The sequence below is a fragment of the Callorhinus ursinus genome, unplaced genomic scaffold (genome assembly GCF_003265705.2).
Source record: "Callorhinus ursinus isolate GAN/ISIS: 27379988/994484 unplaced genomic scaffold, GSC_fseal_2.0 scaffold4, whole genome shotgun sequence".
In the NCBI taxonomy this organism is placed as follows: domain Eukaryota; kingdom Metazoa; phylum Chordata; class Mammalia; order Carnivora; family Otariidae; genus Callorhinus; species Callorhinus ursinus.
Window position 1 is genome coordinate 102,973,157 of NW_027397066.1, and position 21,647 is coordinate 102,994,803.

The window sequence follows — 21,647 nt, forward strand, 5'->3', positions numbered from 1 at the left end:
TAAATACATTTATTGAGGGGGAATTTATGTTCACAAAGAAAGAGCCCCACAGAATACTCAATTCATATTTTTCTGGAAAGGATTATTAAATCTGGCAAATGTTTGCTGTTTTTCTTCTTTTAGATACTAAAATATATCCATGTATCAGCTGAGGGAATGGCTAGACGTTCCACTTGATACCTGTATTTATGTGTTTTCCACTATGTTTCTAGTTTCAGTGTTTTAAATTAAGTTAGGAATACAATGGGTAAAGTTTATTTCTCATTTATAATTTGATTTAACTGTTTATGGTGATAATAATGATAATATTCACCATGGCATTAATTTCAAAGAAAATAACTCTTCCAAGTTCTTCCCATGTTTCTCTAAAAGAAAAATGCCATAGATCCACGTTATAGGTTCAGTGTAAAGTTCATCTTCACCTCTGTCATTCATTAAAATACACATCTCATTTTCAAAGTTACATTTCATGAACAAATTTAACTTGTTTAACAGCATGCCCAATTATATCATTGTACAGTCATTGTATAGTATAGTCGATTTATATTTAAACATAGATCAGTTTTAAGAGGATAACTAAAACTTCACTGTCATTAGAGGCAGATGGAAATGGAGGCAATTGAATCGAGAAGAAAGGAGACATTGGTCTTGTGGCTACACCATCCCTTATCTCCAGTAACCCTTCTAATCCTGTTCTGTTGGCTTTGAATAATCAGGTTTCAGGAGCATGAGATTATCATGGTTGAAATAGAGCCAGTTAAATTGAATATGGCAGTATTTGCTTAGTACTTATTAAGAATAGTAAGAGTGAGTGGGTATGGATTTGTTTATTGCAGCAAAAATATTTATTAGACATGCAGGAAACTGCAAGTTCCTAAAATTCCACGGTGCAAATTCACTGGTGGAAGATCACCAAGATTAAAATGGGAAAGGATTCATGTCTTGAATAGGCATATCATGCAGAGAAGCAGAACTACTATGAGAGATACAGAATAAAAGACTAATATTAGGGACTAGACTTTGCATGGACATCTTTTTTTTTTTAATTTTATTTATTTATTTGAGAGAGAGAGAATGAGAGCACGAGAGGGAAGAGGGTCAGAAGGAGAAGCAGACTCCCTGCTGAGCAGGGAGCCCGATACAGGACTCGATCCCGGGACTCCAGGATCATGACCTGAGCTGAAGGCAGTCGCTTAACCAACTGAGCCACCCAGGCGCCCCCTTGCATGGACATCTTAACAAACTCCCATACTTGTGTGTTTCTCATGCTTCTAAACTGGGTTACATGGTGACCTGAAGGAGATGCTGGTACCATTGGTCATGGAGATACACATGTACCTGACTCAGGAGACACCAGCTGGGTAAACGTCCAATATAATCTAAATCAGCCAAAAAGAATGACAATTAGAGGTTCATTGAACTGTTCGGGGTAATTTGGGCTAAAAATCTTACTGTCACTGCCCTCAAAGTTCTTGACTTCACTTGTTATCTTGTCAATTTGTGAAAAAGATCACTTTGTTTAATTCACATTTCCAGGTCAGAGGTTATTGCATCATTGTTTGCATGGCCTTTTCTTACCCTTTGCTTGGGTTGGGTAACACAGAACATCATTTATACACAAACACATGTAACAGCTTACAAAGGTTCTCTCTTGTTTATTACGAGTTCATCTACATCAAAGCTGCTATATCTTCCCGGAAATACTCATGCATCTTTCTTAAACTCCCACTATATTCCCAGATATTGTATTGTCCTTGGTAAATGGTTTAGATATTAGAAACAAAAATCATTTTGAGGACTTTTAATGTTTCACAATTATTATACTTTTGAAGAAAGCCAAAAATTTAAACTAATACCAAATAGCAATAGTCACCTCTTTAATTGGTATCTGAAGCTTCAAAACCAAACACTGACTCTGCAATCGACTGTTTTAGAACTTTCCAAATCTTCTGAAATGTACTTCTCTTGCATCTTTTTCTACCTCACCTTCATAATCCACTTACATCCTTTTACTCTTGCCTCTCACCTCTTAAATGGGTTACCTTTTCCTCAGCCATGTTGTACCCTGTTCCCTTAAAATTGCAGGACCAGAAAGCTCATTTCCAGAAGCAGATAACTCTGGTCTAGACCTAATTTGAGGGCCACCGATAAAGTTTTCTCTTTTTTTTTAACCTCAGGAATTTAGGCAGAAGTTTTTTGAAAAATTCAAAATTTTCTTAGGTACTTCTCATTCTGGCCTGCCAGATATGTACCAGCAAATTTACTTAATTGTCAGCCTTTCATATGAGGAAACATAGTTAGAAGTAGTAAGATGGAAAAAACTAGGAGGAAATCCAAATAATCCAGTTGTGCATGCTTTTAAAAATATCTTTGAAAGATCAAGGGAAAAATATGAAATACACTTCATAAGGCCATTTCAGAATCCTTTTTTTTTAATAGTAGATTAAACAAAGATTCAAAATTGCAAACAAAATAGAGGTGAATCAATGAGATTTTAAGATTAGACTAGTTTTTAAAAAATATTCTGTGGCAGATACATGAGAAAAAAATAGATGGAATCTTTTTCTGTCTTTTATAACTAAGCTCACACCTAAAATTGTAATAGGAAATTGCTAGATGCTCTTTAATTTGGCTGACATTTTTTCAATGAGCCTCAGAAAGTAAATGAACCAGAATTAAAAACACTTACGGTCCTCCAGATAAACTACAGGCCTTCAAAATAAAAAGACCAAAAGGTCCTCTGATTTTTTAGAATTGAGAGCCAATGGAAAGACACAGATATTACAAACAGAAGGATCATTGGAAGAAACAACCTCGAACACTTGCTACGAAGCAGAACGGAGGCTATCCAAATTCTGTCCTGTGATTTCACTCACAGGAGAGACTGGTTTCCAACAATTCTCTGTTTACCCTGTAAGTTCCCAAGGAGACTTATCTATCAATATAAATGGCCACTAATGTCTTTTTGAAAATATGTGTATCATTATATATTTATTAATTCCACTACCATAGAACATCAGATCCCACAGAGCACAGTTACCTAAAAATCACGAAATAAAGCAAATTGAATGGTAGTAAGTATGAAAGAGAGGAAAATGTATTTTTGCTTACAGTAAAAATGTCTGGTGGAACCAGAAGATAATAAAAGACAGCCTTGAATATATACATTCAGTAGTACAAGTCTTCAGGGGAAGTGAACATATTTTGCCTTTATTTATAAAAGCCATTTAAGTAGTGAACATTCCTGCAATCCTAAGTCCTTTAGTGCCAACCTATAATTGTACTTTGAGACTACTATTATAAGCAAACTACTTTATTCTTTGTTATGTGACCCCTGCCAATTTAATAAATAGACAGGAATCTACTTTCTAATAGCGCTACCAGATAACATTTACCACAGAAGGACTATTTTTAGAAGTTCCATAATATAGCTGATGTGGACATCAATATGCATAATTCTAGGAGTAACCAGAGAAGGGGCTATAATCCCGGGGCAAAAAGACAGTAAGTGGAAAAAAGCCTGTAGGAATTCAGATGAGTTTTTCCTGATTATCTTAAACTTTTCTTTTGGCATGTACATGAACATGTTAGGCATGATTTAGGACTATCAAGTAAAAAAAAACACAAACCAAAGACATATGCTTATTATAGACTTTATCTTGATCCACTAACCAAAGTTTATTTTCATTTGCCTGAGACTATCTGTAGCCTCAACTAAATTATCAAAGCATTATCAGATTTTAAATGAGGACTACCTTCTACCTGAGGGTTCAACATGCAGTACACTCTCTATTGCTAAATGAAAACACCAAACTAGTTTATTTCCTATTATGAAGTCTAATTTTCTCCTCATCTTACTATCAAATTAACATTTTCTATACACTAACTCTCTTAGTCTTAACCAATAAAGGAGAAGCCCAGAATTGTGTTTCTCAAGTTTAAGCAATATCCATGAACAAAATGGATATTTTGGACAATTCCATGACAACTCCTGATTTAATAGTGTTTATTGATGGGTCCTATTTTAAAATAAAAAGGGACAATACTAGGCAGAATATTCAATAACTACTCCAGACTGTCTTGTAACATCCAATCTCCTATCAGAAATCAAATTGTCTCAAATATCCAAATTTGTGGTCTTCTCTAGAGCATGATAAAGTGTTCTTTTAAAAGGTGGACAAATGTATACTGTTTTACTTAGAGACTAATTCATTATTACAGAAGGTTATAAAAAAAAGTGACACAGAGAGAGAGACTTGCTAGCCAAAATTACTGATATCAAGGTAGGACCTTACAGTAAAAGAAATACCAGTAATAAAGTGATCTCTGCTCTAAACAGCCTCTTCTGATTAAGGTTCTTTGTAAAGCTTTCTAATACAACAAAAAGACAATTCCATGAGGAGATTCAGGAATTCCAGTCATAGGTTAACAAGCTTGGCCTCCATTTCTGAAAAGAAACAGTGGTAACAATCTGGATATAAAATTACATAAGAAAAAAATATCTGATAAAGCTAAAATGTCTGCCATTAGATAACCTCAAAAGGACTGTCTGCAAAAATCCTCTTTGAGACAATCCATAAGAGTAGTCTCTTAAGTTTGAACAACTTAGTTTTTTTATAGTAGCATGATCACTGAGTTAACTAAAACAAGTTCTACTTGAGAAGTATGAAGCATAGAGAAGAATTTTTTAGATTCATTAAAAATTAATGCAAAAAAAATTAACTCAATGAAAGGTCTTATACTTCTTTTTTTTTATAATGGAGTAAAAGGTACCGTACTTGCCCTCCTGCCATAAATAACTAGAAAGTAAACAAAATACATGAAATAACTGCATTATGATAAATGCTTTTATTAAATAAAAGAAAACAACATAAAACTAAAGATTAGATTAGAACTTAAATAATGAGAAAAAAAAAGGTGTAAATTAAACTCAATAGTACAGAATGTAATGAAGAGTAGCAACTAAAAAACAGAGAAAATAAACCCAAAAGTAGTTCTTTACAAAGGTTAATAAAATTGATATAACTCTATGTAGACTGGTTATGATGAGGAATGAAAAAGTGACAGCATTACAAATCTAAGAAACTTTAAAAAAATAGTAAGCAAATATATTATGATCACTCTTCAGAAGCAGTATGATTGCTACACAAAATTTGGTTCAGATGTCAAGACTAATGATGCCTATGCATGCCAAGAAGATATGAAAATGTTTATTACTTGCATAATGAAGCTTTTAGGGAGAGCAGGGCAAGAACCCAAGTTATTTGAAAATGGTTTGAGAGACCAGGGAAAGGAGATTGATTTGTTTTTTTGTTTTTGTTTTTTTTTTTTTAAGTTGTGGTGATGGTATGGGGTTGGGATGGGGGTTCCTTTGCGTAGGCAGGGGCTTGCATGGTTTGAAACTCCCACTGATATCAAAGGAAGTAACATACAGGCTCACTTACCGGCTTTCCCAGATATGAAACAGAAGGGAAAGGCAGAGGGCTGAGGTTTAAAAGCTGTCAGCACTCAAACATCAAAAAATATAGTCAGACTTTTTATTATAAATATTATGAACAAATTTATGGCAATTTTATAGCTTAAAATAGATAAATGAAAGATTCAAATAATCAAAACTTAAAAAAGAAGCAATAGAAACTCTGAATAATTGTATGTGTTATGTGTGTGTATGTGTATATATTTGTACGGAATCAAATTCATATAAGCACCTTCTTAGAAAGAACTTCACTGTTGAATTCTTTAGGAAAAAAATAGTACCAATCCGTATGCAAACTTGTTTAAAAACAAAGGAGAAGAAATGCTTTTTTGAGGCCAGCCTTGTCATGACAGAAACAGACCAAGACATAACAAGAAAACAAAAAACTTTGAAGATCTTATGAACATGACACAAAGTCCTTAACAACATTTTAGCAAATTAAATTAAATACTATATATAAAGGATAATATATCATAACCAAGTAGGATTATCCCAAGGATACGTATTTGGTTTAACACTCAAAAATCAATGATTCCAATTCATCACACAAACAGAATAAAGGAAAAAAGCTATGATCATCTCAATGGATGGAAAAAAGGCACTTGCCAATATTTAATACCCATTCATGATTAAACAAAACAAAACAAAAACAAAAACTCTTAGCAAGTATGAAAGAAGGAAGCTTTCTAAATCTGATAAAGGTCATCTACAAAACCCTGCAGCGGATATCATATTTTGTGAAGTACTGAATGCTTTCTCCTAAGCAAAATAAGACAGGGATATTCACTGTCATATCTGTTTATTATTGAACTAGAAGTCTTAGCCAGTGTAGGGTACAAGGATAGGAAACAATAGGATTCAATAAGAATCAATAAGATACAAAGAATAAGAAACAAAAAGATACTGAAAAGGAAAAATAACCTGTCATGATATCTAGACATCGAAAACCCTAAGAAATATGTTAAAAAGCTTTCAGAAATAAGAAATGAATTTAAAACCATCAAAGATAAAAGATCAATACAGAAAAAGCAATTGTATTTTGTTAAGTATGAATAAACTATTCATGAATAAAATGTAAAATAAAATAAATATGCCCTTTTAAAAGCATGAAAGAATATTAAATATTTAGTATAATTTAATAAAATATGTGCAAGGCTTGTACATTGCAACTTAAAATACATTGGTTGAGATTAAAGAGGTCTATATATATATGGAGAGATACATCATGTTCACTGATTAAAAGACTCAAAGCTATTAAGATGTCAGTTCCCCTGAAAGTGATCTACAAAATCTCAATTTAAATCCTTCCAGATTTGTTATTTTTAAACTTACAAGCTGATTTTAAATTTATAAGGGAATATAATAACCTAACAAAGCCGAAATGATTTTGAAAATGAACAGTGTTAAGGGATTTATATTAATTGCTTTTAAAAATTGCTATAAAGAAAGTTTTCTTAACCTGGCCACATTTGGTATTTTGGGCTACACAATTCTTTCTTCCCTGGAACTTTCTTGTGCATTGTCAGATGGTTAGCAGCATCTTGGGCCCCTGTACTGTAGATGCTAGTAGCATCTCCCACCCCCTATGGTTGTGACAACTAAAAATGTTTCCAGACATTCCCCAGTTGAGAACTACTGCTATAAATTTATGTAATTAAGACAGTGTGGTATTGGCCAAAGGATAAAAATAAAGTTCACTGGAACAAAATAGATATTGTAGAAATAGACCAACACATAGAGTCTGTTGATGGTTTTTACAAGGTGCCAAAATAATTAAAAAGGAAAGGGTAATCTTCTTAAAAAATGGTTCCAGAACAACTGGATATCTATAAGGAAAACAATACACATCAACTCTTCACAGACTACATAAAAATAATTCAAAATAGATCACATTTCTAAATGTTATACCTAAAAGCTCTAAACATTCAGAAAGAAAATGACAATGGAATAAGCAAAGATTTTATTTAGATCAGATCACTGATCTGATCATAAACCAGAGTGCATAAATTAAATAAGAAAAACTCTGTAAACTGTACTTTATCAGAACTAATAATTTCTGTTCTTTTAAAGATAGTTAAGAAAATGAGAAACCATGCAACCAGAGTGGGAGAAAATATTCCTGATATTTACAAATGGCAAAAAAATGTCAAGCCATTCTGCTTTCTGCTTAATACAAAATTGTATCAAAAAGGTATAAAAAAGCATAATACTTATGTATGAATGTGTATAAAGAATATATAAAGAACTCTTAACAGTTGAACACAAAGACAAGTAGTCCAAATCAAAAAAAAAAAAAAAAAGGCAAACGATCTGGACACTTCATAAAAGAAGCTAAACAAATGATCAAAGTAAAAAGTTTTTTTTTTCTTTTTTAACGATGTTTAATATCATTAATCAAGGGGGGAGCCTGGGTGGCTCAGTCAGTTAAGCATCTGCCTTTGGCTCAGGTCATGATCCCAGGGTCCTGGGATCCAGCCCCACTTCAGGCTCTCTGCTCAGCGGGGAGCCTGCTTCTCCCTCTCCCTCTGCCTACAGCTGCCCCTGCTTGTGCTCTCTCTCTCTCTCTCTGTCAAATAAATAAATAAAAAATCTTTTAAAAAATATCATTAATCAAGGAATAACTAATTATAAATATGATGAAATGCCACTATACTCATCATGAATGACTGAAATTAAAATGACTGATGATACCAAATATTTGTGAAAATGTGGAGCAACTGGAGTTTAAATGCACTGTTGGTGGGAATGAGAACTAGTACAAATACTTAGAAAAACAAATGCTCAGTTTCTAATAAAGTTAATGAGCACCTTCCATAGGACCCAGTGATTGTACTTGTAGGTGTTTACTCAAAAGATATAAAAATACATATCCAACCAAAGAGTTGCACATAGATGTTCCTGGAAGCTTGATTTATAATAGCCCCAAACTGAAACAACCCAAATGTTCAACTGGTGGATGGAGAAGCAAATTGTGATACATTCATATAAAGGAATATTACTCAGCCATAAATAGGAGTCAGATATAAATCTTATACATGATATACTCCATGCGTAAGTCCTAAAAACCACTCACTACGCATAGCGAAAGAAACCAATCACAAAAAAAGCATATATTGCATGATCCTATTTATATAAAGCCCAGTACCATAAATCGATTAAAGAGGCATATAGGAACATTTTGAGGTGATAGAAATGTTCTACAAATTTATTTGTATATTCCTTAGTTGGGTGAATACATTTTTTAGACCATATCCTTTTAAAAATGTGTAGTTTTGTTGTATGTAAATTATATCTCAATAAAGCTATATTACAAATAATTAAATGGAAATAAAAATGAATTATTTCCCCAAATTTACATACAACACCTTTTAGAATTAGTAAGGTCTCTGGGATGTAGCCCCAAAATGGGGCTGTCCTTTTTTTGGTACCTCATTTCTGATTCTTCACAGATGATATAAAATAAAAGGAAAACTTAAAAAATCATTCCTAGCTGGAAGCATGCTTATTTTGAATTTTAAACTCTGTGTAGATATTGATTTACTTATTTTACTAATATAAACATTCTTATCTGCTTATTTGATGAAAAGAACTAATTTCATGATATTCTCATTGTAATTGAAATAATTTGGCTTCTTTATTTTTTTATTTTAATTTTGTAACTAACATATAATGTATTATTTGTTTCAGGGGTGCAGGTCTGTGATTCATCAGTCTTGTATAATACCCAGCACTCATTACAATGTCCATCGCCCAGTTACCCCATCCCTCCACCCTCTTCCCTACAGCAGTCCTCAGTTGGATATATATTCTTTTAACTTTTTTTGTTAACTGTTTTGAAAAATGCTATACCAAAATATTTATGATAACAATAGCTTACAATAATAATAGCTAATTTCTAATTACTCACTGAGGATGCACATGCATATATTTATTTATACAGGAGTTGTTAAAATGTAAACTAAACAAGTTAAAAAATCTATGCAATAATAATTACGCAGAAGCAACCTGTGCAGAGCTTATACTGGAATACTATTTTCATTGCTAGAGTTCTACCGCCCTCTGCTGATTACTATATCCTGTATTAATGGGGAATTAGAATCCATAAGAACTGTGTAACTCCTTGCAAATTCATGAAGACTGAACATAAAAAAAAAGTAATAACCTCAGAATTATCTCCGTCAGTTGATCTCAATTCTATGGTGTAGCATATGCACTAAAGGAGAAACATGAATCTATATAGAGTTAGAATTGCATGCAACTTAGCCCTTTAAAGTGTGAGGTGACTTTAGGAAAGAGATACCTTCTCATTTTATTGAAGTCAAATTTGAGGCTCCCCAAATTAAAGTGACTATATCCAATTAAACTCAGTTGATTCAGGGGTAAATCCAGGAATAAAATATAGAGCTTGTCTCTATTCAAATGAAACTTAACCAAAATTCACCTCTGCTGAACACTTTATCACACATGGTCCAAATTATTTATAAAAAACAGATAGCAGAGAGTAATATGAAAAATAATTGAATAGCAACTTTTTTTTCTAGGTACCCTTAAACACTATATACAAAAAATTTCCTTCCTTCCTCCCCTCCTCCCTCCCTTTCACTCTCTCTCGTTTTCTTTTTTTTTTTTTTTTCTGAGATTGATTGATTGATTTGTTTGTTTGTCAGAGAGAGGGAGAGTACAAACGGGGGAATGACAGGCAAAGAGAGAAGCAGACTCCCTGCAGAGCAAGGAACCCAATATGGGACTCGATCCCAGGACCTGGGATCATGACCTGAGCCAAAGGCTGATGCTTAACTGATTGAGCCACCCAGGTGCCCCTGTCTCTCTTTTTCTTTTTCTCTCTGTCCTTCTCTCTTTTCCTTTCTTCATTTTTCCCTTTGAGTATCAGAGCACTAAATACTGAAGACACTGATAGTGACTGATAGGAATAGTATGAGGTCAAGATAAAGAGCCACTTCATTGTTAATTTCCAGTATGCATTTATATCAATACCAGTATTTATATCAATATTGTTAACCCTGTACCCCCATGAGAAAAAACTTTATCAACTGGAGTACAGTGTTTATGTCCATGTCCTTTTGCCTTAAGCTTTCAGACTTCTTTCATATCCAAAGTTACTTAGCAACTTTTCCTCCCATTCCCTTCAGTGAGATTGTTTCATCTATTTATAATAGAGTTATATTCTATTTATACAGTCTGGGATTCCATCCCGGGCTCCCCAAACCTATTAAATGATATTTTAATTTGCATACGTTAAGGTTTACTCTCTGTACTATAAAGATCCATGGGTTTTGATAAATGCATAATGTCATGTATCCACTATTATAGTATCATACAGAATAATGTCACCACCCTAAATATCTTCTGTGTTTCATCTATTCAGCCCACTCCCCAAACTCCTGGCAACCCCTACCTTTTTACTGTCTCTATTGTTTTGCTTTTTCCAGAATGTCATATAATCGGAGATACAGTATATAGCCTTTCCAGACTTGCTTCTTTCACTTAGCAATATACATTTAAGGTTCCTCTGTATCTTTTTATGGCCTGAGAGCTCATTTCTTTTTTATTACTGAATAATATACTATCAGATGGATGTATCAGGTTTTTTTTTTTAAATCCATTCATCTATTGAAGATCATCTTGGTTACTCACACATTTTGGTGATTATGAATAAAGCTGCTATAAACATTCACTGGCAATGAATGAAAGTTCCTGATGTTTCACATACTAATCAGTTTTTGGTTTAATCATTTTTTTAATATTAGCCTTTCTAATATGTGTGTAGTGATTTTGATTTGCAATTCTCTAATGACTAATGATGTTGCACATTTTTCATATACTTATTTGCCATTCTTTAGTGAGTTACCTGTTAGAATTCATTGTCCATTTTTAAATTAGGTTGCTCTATTTATTTATTATTGAATTTTAGATGTTTTTCTATATTTTGGATACAAGTCCTTTGTCAAATATTTGGTTTGCTGATTTTTCCCAGTTGGTGTTTTTTTTTTCATTCTCTTAAGTGTCTTATTCTGTCTTGCAGAGCAGACATCTTTTTATTTTAATAAAATCAAATTTAACTTTTTTCTTTTGTGACTCATGCCTTTGGAGTTGTATCAAAAACTCATTATCAAATCCAAGGCCATGTAGATTTTCTCCTTTGTTTTCTTCTAGAAGTTTTAAAGTTTTGAATTTTACATGTAGGTCTGTAATTCATTTTGAGTTAATTTTTGTGAGAGGTCTGTATTTGGGTTCTTTTTTTTTTGAATAGGGATGTCCTATTATTTGTTGAAAGACTATTGTTTCTCCACTGAATTGCCTTTGCTCCTTTGTCAAAGATTAGGTGACTATATTTGTGTGTGTGATTTTCTGAGCTCTCTGTCCTGTTCCATTTATTTATGTGTCTATTCTTCTGCCACTACAAAGAAGCATCTTAATTACATTATAGAAAGTCTTGAAATCAGGTAGTAGTGTGAGTCCTTCAAACTTGTTCTTTTTCTTCATTATTGTGTTGACTGCTTTGGTCTTTTGCCTTTCCATATAAAGACTACCTTGCTGAGATTTTAATTGGATGGTGTTGAATTTATAGATCAAGTTGGTAAGAAGAAATGACATCTTAATAAGTCAACCAGTTACAAACATGGCATATTTCTCCATTTACTTTGATCTTTGGTTTCTTTTGTCAGAGATTTTATAGTTTTTTACATATATAGATCATGTATATATAGTTAGATTTATGCATAAATTTTCAGTGTTATTTTAAATGGTACATTTTTAAGTATCAGATTTTGTCCTGTGACCTGTAATCACTTATTAGTTTCAGAAATTTTTTTTTGTCAGTTCTTTGGGATTTTACACATAGATTATTATGTCAACTATAGCAATGTTCATTTTTTTCATTATATTTTTTCTTTTCATCAAACCAGATAATTTCAATTGACCTGTCTTTAAGTTTGCTAATTCTTCTGTCAGTTTAAATCTGCTATTGAGCCTCTCAGTAATTTTTTTCATTTCAGTTACTGTAATTTTTAACTCCAGAATTTTTATTTTTTTTATAATTTTATATCTTTCTTGATAGACATTATTTGGTGAGACGTAATTGTCATACTTTAATTTTTTTAGTTCTTTGAACATATTTTTATTTTATTTTTTTATAAAGATTTTATTTATTTATTTGACAGAGAGAGAGCAGCAGAGGGAGAGGGAGAAGCAGACTCCCCACTGAGCAGGGAGCCCGACGCAGGACTCGATCCCAGGACGCCGGGATCATGACCCGAGCCAAAGGCAGATACTTAACCGACTAAGCCACCCAGGCACCCTGAACATATTTTTAAATAGCTGAATTAATGTCTTTTCTACTAAGTCCAACATCTGGGTCCCCTGAGAGATATTTCGTGTTGGTTGCTTTTTCTTCCATATATGCATTATAATCTCATCTTTCTTTGCATGTCTCATAATTCTTATTGAAAACTGGACATTTTACATAAGATATCGTAACAACTCCGTATCTGAGTTTGTTTTTGTTGCTATTTGTTTTTATTGTTCTCATTGCTATTTATTTGTTCAGTGATTTTGCTGCTCTAGTTCTTTAGATTGTTTATTCACTGAAGTATACTACTATGACTCCTGTGAAAGGTGAAATAAAATGGAGTCACTTATGTTAAGGATTTTTAAAATGGAGCTGGGAAGCCATTAAGGAGGTGGGCCTTGTGCATGTTCTTACCAAGTGGAACCATGGACCTTTGATCTGGGCCAAATGATGAATATTCCAAGGAATATTCCTATAAGAACAACATCTGCAACTTGTTACAATAATATACTTTTGCTTAGTGATAGCCTTAGCAACCACTGCATTTAACCAAGATTAGTTTTCTGCCATCAACATCAATCAAAATTCTTTTTAAGCAATGTGTTCTTTAAAAACCCCTGTCTTTTTGTTCCCCAGAAGGACACAGTTTGGGCTGCTACCTGAATCTGTGCTCCCTGAGTTACAATCTGAGTCTCCAAGTAGATGCTTTTGTCTTATTTCAGTTCTTCCTCAGGTTTTACTTAAAAGTGTTGTGTCAGGTTCTTGTTTGTCTCAACTAAAATCACAGCCTAAGCAGCTGCAGTATTACTAGCGTTGTGTTATTATTTTTAGTTTTTCAGTAATGTCCTGAAGATGGAGGTTTTTTGGTTTGGTTTGTTTTTTTGTTTTGTTTTTGCAAAGCTGAGCTCAGAGTCAAATAAAATAATGACAAAATTGTGGGCATGGAAAATTTTCAGGAAGCTGCTAGTTTGTTCAAACTATTGACTGCTCTGGGTATATATCTATTAATAGAGGCCAAAAGAAGTCAGGTGTCACTGGTGGCTAAAAGTTTACCAGCTTTTCTCAATCACCATGCCACCTAGCTGAGGAGGAAAGGGGGATAGTTACAGCCCCAATTAAAACACCACAGACTCCACTGTTCTGTTCCTTCAGTGAATTTTAAGAGTTGTAGAATAGTTGAGTTTAATTGCTTACTCAGTCTTTTCATTATGTTTTTGTGATAGTGGATTCCTTGAATGCCTTACTCTGCCATTTTAGAAGTCACTATTCCTGAAATTTAAACCATATCTATATTATACATAGTCTTTTGAGTCTTATCTATGTGGCTTATCATTGTGGTTGTAAAAGTTACCCATGTTATATGTAGCAATTGCTTGTCCTTTATTGCCTTGTGCTGGTCTGTTTTATGAATATACCATAATGTATTTATTCTATTGTTTATGGACATTTGTGGTATTTTTCAACTTTGAGTGGTTATATTATGAAAATTCTTATGTTTTTGACAGATATTAACACTCATTAAGAGTATACCCAGAAGCTGAAATCCTGTGTCATAAGGTACGAATAGATTTAGCTTCAGTAGATATTGCCACTTTTTCCAAGTTATGGTAAGAATTTGTCTCCCACCAGCAACTTATGACTATGTAGTATTTTAATAATTACCATTAATTTTGAACATACACATTTCAGTATAAATTTATTTAACAAAACTTACTGCAATTCAGTATATTTATCTTTTCTTGAAAATGACAAAGATCTTATAATGCTTTAACTATCAATTAAACTGGTCCCCATTTTGTTAATGTTTTAGATTTGCCTTTTTTTAACTGTCACACGCACAAATATTTTTGATAGTCAGTGGTAAATTAAGTTTGCTAATAAATTTTTCAGTTTTTTGTTGTAATTGTTTGTATCCTACATCTCTGGGTTCCCTATTCTTTGCTGAAGTACATCTTTTAAGAGATATTTTAATTAGAGTCTATGGGTTATGAATTTTCAGTCTTTAGATACTCTAAAATGTTTTAATTTGGCTTTACTCTTTAATGGTAATTTGATCTACTCTACAATTCTTGAACAACAATTAAATTCCCTTAGCACTTTAAATATATTTCTCCATTTTCTTCTGGCATCTGTTATTACCACTTATAGTAATACTGCTTGCTCTTGGTCTAGTCAGCTACTTTATAAGTGGTCTGTCTTTTCTCTCTGTTAGCTTTTAAAACATTTCCTTTTGTTTTCAGTGATTTTCAGATTTACCATGATGTGTCTGTATTTTTCATTTTACCTAGTAATCAGAATATACTTTTACTTTTAGTAGTCATACTTTTAATTCTAGGTACATTTAAAATATTCTTTCTTTGCCATTCCCTTTCTTTTTTTCTGAAAGGCAATTAATTTATGCTTCTCATACTACCTTCCTGTATCATGACCAATTATTTTTATACTTTTACATATCTTCATGTTTTGTTTTGGGTGCTTTCCTCATTATCATCAGACATTTACTAGTTTTTTTTATTCTACTGTGAGCTATCTAGAGTATATTCCTCATTATGTGTACGCATTTATTTCAGTGATTGTGTTCACTATCAAGATTTGACATTGATATTTTTTTGCTTCCTTTCTGCCTTAATTTTTCATGTCTTATTTTTGATAAGATATTAAAGATGGAATGGATTCCTTCAGTTGTTACTTTGAGGACTTAAATATGCTTCTTAAAAATTCAGCCTATTCCATATAATTACTTTTATATGAAGTTAATATTCTGATTGTAGAATTTTTTCAGGGGTGTTCAGGTGGCTTAGTCGTTTAAGCTTCTGACTTGGTTTTGGCTCAGGTCATGATCTCAGGGCCCTGGGATCAATCTCCATGTCGGGCTCTATGCTCAGCTGGAGTCTGCTTGTCCCTCTCCCTCCTCCAGCTTGCGTTCTCTCTCTCTCTCTCAAAAAATACATAAAAAGTCTTTAAAAAAAAAAAAGAATTTTCTCAGCTGTATTTATTAGAAGTCTGTGTTTTCTTACATTTTGAAATTTCGGTTTGCAGGTTCATACTTTTGTTTGTTCATATTCTCTTTCTTCACCCTTCTGCATAGCAATTAGATGCTGAAATGAGAACCAGGACTTATAATTAATGATATTTCAGTGTTCCTGTTTGTAATTATATTAAAGATGACATCAAATGAGTTGGGTGGTTTAATTCATTTCTGTATTAGGAGGCTGTGTCTGCTTCCCCCTGCCCCCTTTAGGCTTACAACTTGCTATAAAACTGTGACTTTAGGTGGTAGTCAGCAGCAGTTTCTTTGGCTTGCTTCCATCAGAGGGATTGAGGATGCTACTTCCGCAGCTCCTGGATTCTCTTTGAGCTTGGATTCAGAGATTCTATCATGTGGAACACTGAGTTCTCAGTGCATATAAGAGCTGAGTTGCCTGTTTTGACTTGTAGTTCGGCACCACACTTCGCTTTGCATATTAATTCTGTTTCATGTGCAAGGAATTATCTGCCTTGTTTTTTGATACAATATTTTATTTTGCTTTAACTATGTTATATATTATTTCTGTAGAGTAGATACTGACATATATTGTCCTATTCTATTGGTTGCTCTAATACCTTGCACTGAGTAAGCTTGATTCTGCCATTCTACCTTTGAGTCAGTTTCCAAATTTTGAGTCATTTTTCCTCCTAGTTTGTTTGCCTCCATTTTTCGCAAAGCAAACATTTCTCATAATATTAACAAATTAGTTGGGATACAGAATGTGTGTTATAATATATGAAAAATACAGTGGCTTACATAAAACACAGTTTATTCTTTTCCTAAGTAACAGTCCTAAGGTAGGCAAGAGGATCAAGCTTGGTAGGTAGCTTTGCCATCCTCAACGTTTGACTGCCACTCATAGATTGCAGTAGTGTGTCATCTCTTAGCTGGCAGAAAGTGGGAACACGTCTAGAGACGTATTCTTTAAATTTTGCTGAGAACTGAAATGACATACTTTCTTATCTATTTGCCAGACAATTTTGGGACCAAGCATATTTCCCTGTTTTTGTACTAAACATTATTGGGACCAGAAATAAACTAACAAATTGCATGAGGAAATAATTACTCTTGAAAGATAAGATGGCAAACCAATCAAAATACTGTACCTATGAGGACAACAACTTTTTAGTCAAGAGTTGCTTTAATATCCTATCTTGGTTGTACCACCAATTCAAAGTTACTATATCATCAGTATTGCCTTATTTAATCTATACTTTACTTGCAAGGCTCATCCTAAAATCATCCTATTCCCTCCCCGACCCCCAAAATCATCCCATCCCCGTCCCTAAAGTTCTAAAAATATTCTTTTCTGCATTCTCCTTTCCAAGACACTACTATTAAGATGATATTGTTTCTTCATGAAGCAGGTTTAATAAACTTAGCCTTACTTGATTAATGAAGTATTTCTAGTGGCCATTGTAAGGAAACTATTGTCAATATTATTAAAGACAATAACTGAAAGTGATACAGACCATTTCTGCTGAAATCCATAGGCCAGAAGCTTGTCACCTGGCCATATTTAGGTAGATGCTAGAAATTGTAGAATTTGGTTATGTAGATTGTGTCAAGCTAAAAGTATATTATTGAAGTAGGAGTAAAGGATACTGGTAATATGCCATAGTCAAGCTCTCTAATCATGAAAATATTCATATTTATCCTTCTCTTCACTCATTCACCATTTCCTAAGGGAGACTCACAAAATCCCTAGCCAGTTATTATCCAGCTCATTTCATATTATTTGGGTTATATTTAGAATTCTCCATCAGGCCTGGATGGGGATCTAATAATGTATAAAATAAAAATTACTAATAATCCTTGCCTTCCATATTCAGTAGTGGATAAGAAATAAGATAGCTACAAATTCCTATTTTTATTATTATTATTTGTTTAAAGATTTTATTTATTTGACAGAGAGAGATAGCGAGAGCAGGAACACAAGCAGGGGAAATGGGAGAGGGAGAAGCAGGCTTCCTGCGGAGCGGGGAACCGGACGTGGGACTCGATCCCAGGACCCTGGGATCATGACCTGAGCCGAAGGCAGACGCTTAACAACTGAGCCACCCAGGCGCCCTACAAATTCCTATTTTTTTAAAAAAGGGAAAAAAAATAGAGAAAAACACAGTTATAACAATAATGAGTTCCTGAGAAGCAGCAGTTGTGAAGATTCTCTGTCAAGCCAGTGGAATATACTTGTTTGGTTAGCACCTGTTTCTGCTCTCTGGGAAGAACTCCTTTGTTCCTTATTCCCCATGATTGCTGAGGACTCCTGCTTTGTTGTTGTCTCCAGCCACAGCTAAAGATTGCAATGGGGAGTATGCATGCTTGGGAGCTGCACAACCTCTTTTTGTAGCTTGGAGGCTCAGAGATTTCTTTAGGAATAGAGCAACCATACACTTTTATGTTATAAGCTTGCAGTATTTTTGTCAATACAAGTACCCCAAAGCTGGTCCTATTTGCTTGCAGTCAGTTTCATGTGAAATAACTACAGCCAAAGATCTTGTCTAGTCATAGATCTTAAACTTGTCCAAATCCTTTTTAGTTACTGGCCTCCGGAGCTAGCCCATCTCTTATCCTCTATTTAATAGCAACTACCTTGAGGCTATCTGAAACAATAGGGATTGGAAAGCAACACCTTCAGTCTAATCTGATCTCAGTTGGGTTCCATTGTCTGACCAAGATCAGCTGAGTCAGAGCCCCGTAAAAAGGCTCAGGCCTCAATCTTACTATGTTTAGGGCTTTCCAGCACTATCAGAGTCAAAATTGCTTGCCTCCCCTCATAGTTTATTTAGATTGCAGGCTACAGGCAAAGTGTCCCTTTATAAAAGAACCTATTTTCTACCATTTATGCTTGAAACTACTCTCATCAGAGTTTCTTTCCTAATACTTGTCTAAAAGCTACAAACCATTGGCCAACATACATCAATATTCTGAATTTTCTGATGCATTCACTGAAGTATGGATTCTACTAACATTTTCTTTCTAAATTACCTGACATAACACTTTCAACAAATTTGGTTAATGGCCATAATATAATGAGGCTAACTGGATTTCTGATCAGCAGTTTCTATATTCTTAGCACCCGCTGCTTGCCTGCTAAACCAGTTGCACCCATTTACCTCTATATTACTTCAGCATCCTCCTTGTTGCACACATCACCTGATCCTAGCCTCTTAAAACCTTTTTTGAATCAGGCTTACCTAGCTAGACAAATAAGATTACTTTTCTTCAGGAATGGAGAATTGAAACAAGCTCAACAAAGTGAACCAAGCAAGTTCTTTCTCCCAGAATAAGAAAGAGAATATGCAAGAATATGATTGTGCAGAGAAATCATGGCTGCTGATAAAACTGAATTGATTAAAGGGACAAAGACAAGAGACCATGCATACCATGGAAAAGCATGAAGAAGAGAGTGATTGATAACTAATCTCTAATTTTTATGAGTCCTGATTCTATAATCTGGGCTTTGTTTCTACAAAGATTCCTCTATATCATGCAATAAACATATATTTTTCCTTGAGCAACTTGATTTTCTCCCTTATCAGCAAATATTCTCTGATACAAGAAGTAATACTACAACCTTAAGATTTCTTAGTCTAACTCAGAGAAATACACAAACAAATGTAGTTCAGGTATAGTACTTAACACAATGCCAAGAGAAAGGGACAGATTTATCTCAGATCAGGGAAACTTGGGTGTTGAAGGTGAGTGAGATTTTTATCACTTGGGGTAGGAAAGGCAAGAGGGCTCAGGGTAAGGGAGAATTTTTTAGGTGAGAGCATATTTATAGAGAAGAAAGTAATTCCATGTGTTCAGTGTTTTATCTGCTCCATAAATGTCAGTAAACACTGAGAAGTACCTCTTTTTAAAGGTCAGAATTTGATATAGTATGGATTTCAGATTTTTGTCCCAAGATACTTAGTTATTGCAAGTATATACAGTCCAATGCCAGGATGTTGATGAAGAAAAGTGTTACATGATATATGTAAAATTCTACAAATCTTTAGACCTCCTCATTTTATTTCATTCTGTTTAATGCTAACTAAGGTATTAAATGTGAAGAAAGAAAAAGATGTCTTTGCTTTTCCCTAAAAAATTCCTCTCTGAGTTTATTCTAGATCTTTGACTATGTTACTACTTGCAGAACTGTGTGGCAAGTAATGCACATGTAAAAAAAATTGTTTTATGAGATCAATAGTTTTGTTTTCCTTAATTAGGAAGAATGGAGGTTCATTTTGGAAGTCAGAATAACTTCTGCTACAAACAGACAAATCTCATCATTAATTGGCAGGCTGTAGTCAATTAATATCCAGTATGACAGACCAGGTGGCCAGATCCTGGAATAAGTTTCAAAAGAAAGTACACAAAAGAAAGTAAATATGTACCTTCCCATCTGGCAGACTGAAGGATTTGGAAGAAGTGCCAAACTGGTTATTGGCTTATTGTTAGCTAGAAGATCATGGCTGTTTAATGTACCGTATTAACTGCAGTTATGTTCAGTTCGTCTTCAAAGATGCAACTTGGAACATTCACATGATAATTAAATCTGTTTCTGATAACCACTAGGGAAATAGGTAGGTTTGTTGCCTAAATACCAAAGAAAATGTAAACATGTTTCAACTTCTTCGAAGTTTGCTTTCAAAAAGATACTTGTTCTTAAACTGGAAAGATACTGGAAGACTTTTCCTCTGAGCTTCATGCTGATATATTCAGTAGCCGGCTTGGTATCTCCATTCTTCTCTCTCACTTAACATGTTCAAACTGCACTTTCGATCTTACTTACCTACAGCTGATCCAGTGTTTTCCTTATCTCAGTAAATGGGTCCTCTGTGTACCCAGGTGCATAATCCAAAAGCCTGCAAATAATACTCGACACACTGGTCCCTCTCTTATATACACATCCATATCATCTCCAAAGATGGTCTGTTCTACCTATAAAGAAATTTTCACATATCCGCACTTCTTTCCTTGTTCATTGCCACATTTTATTCTAAGCTTTACCTCTCTCCTGCATGCCTGAAAAACTTCCTAATTTTACCCACTTCCATTCTTTCTAATCTTGGTCTGATCTATATACATGGTTGTCAGAGTATCCTTAAGATATTTTAAGATGAGTTTTATCTCTTAATCACTGTCTTTGGTTGTCATCCCATTATACTAGGATAGATGACACAATTCTTTGTCCTGTGTTTTCTGTTCCTTGCTGGCTTTTCTAGACTCTTCTCATTATGTCCTCCTTCCACTGAAGGGTAAACTTAGGGATGGAGGAGAGTGATGGGGATTTAAAAACATTTACTGAACAAATTGTTTACAGTCAGAACTCTTTTGAAATTCCACTAGCAACCGTTCATATCCTCAGCACCTCCCCATTATGGATATTCATAGATTTCCAGATCACTTTGGCATGGTATCTGAAATTTTTGGCACTAGCTGAAATACTTATTTTTCTGTTTAGGAACAGAATTGTGGATTTTCCATACACCATTTGTTTTCATATTTCTTGACTTCAGGGACTCTGATAAATATTATGGATCTTCTAATTTACTACCTTGTACCCATAGCTATTTGATAAAATTTTATCATGTGGAAATATACATTGATTCTTAAATTTAAATACCCCCATATTTCCTTCTGGTATTTTAATGCCATCCTTTCTTTTATTCCTGTTTTGTATGTCTAAGTTCTCCAATTTATAATGCCTCAATTTTCTCCTGTTTTTAAGCCCTGTTTTACCGTCCTCCTTGCTCATCAACACTGAATTCCATTTACAATTCATAAAAACCTTTTTCGCAAGACCCTTGATATTCAGGGAAACAAACAAAAACATGGATACATTC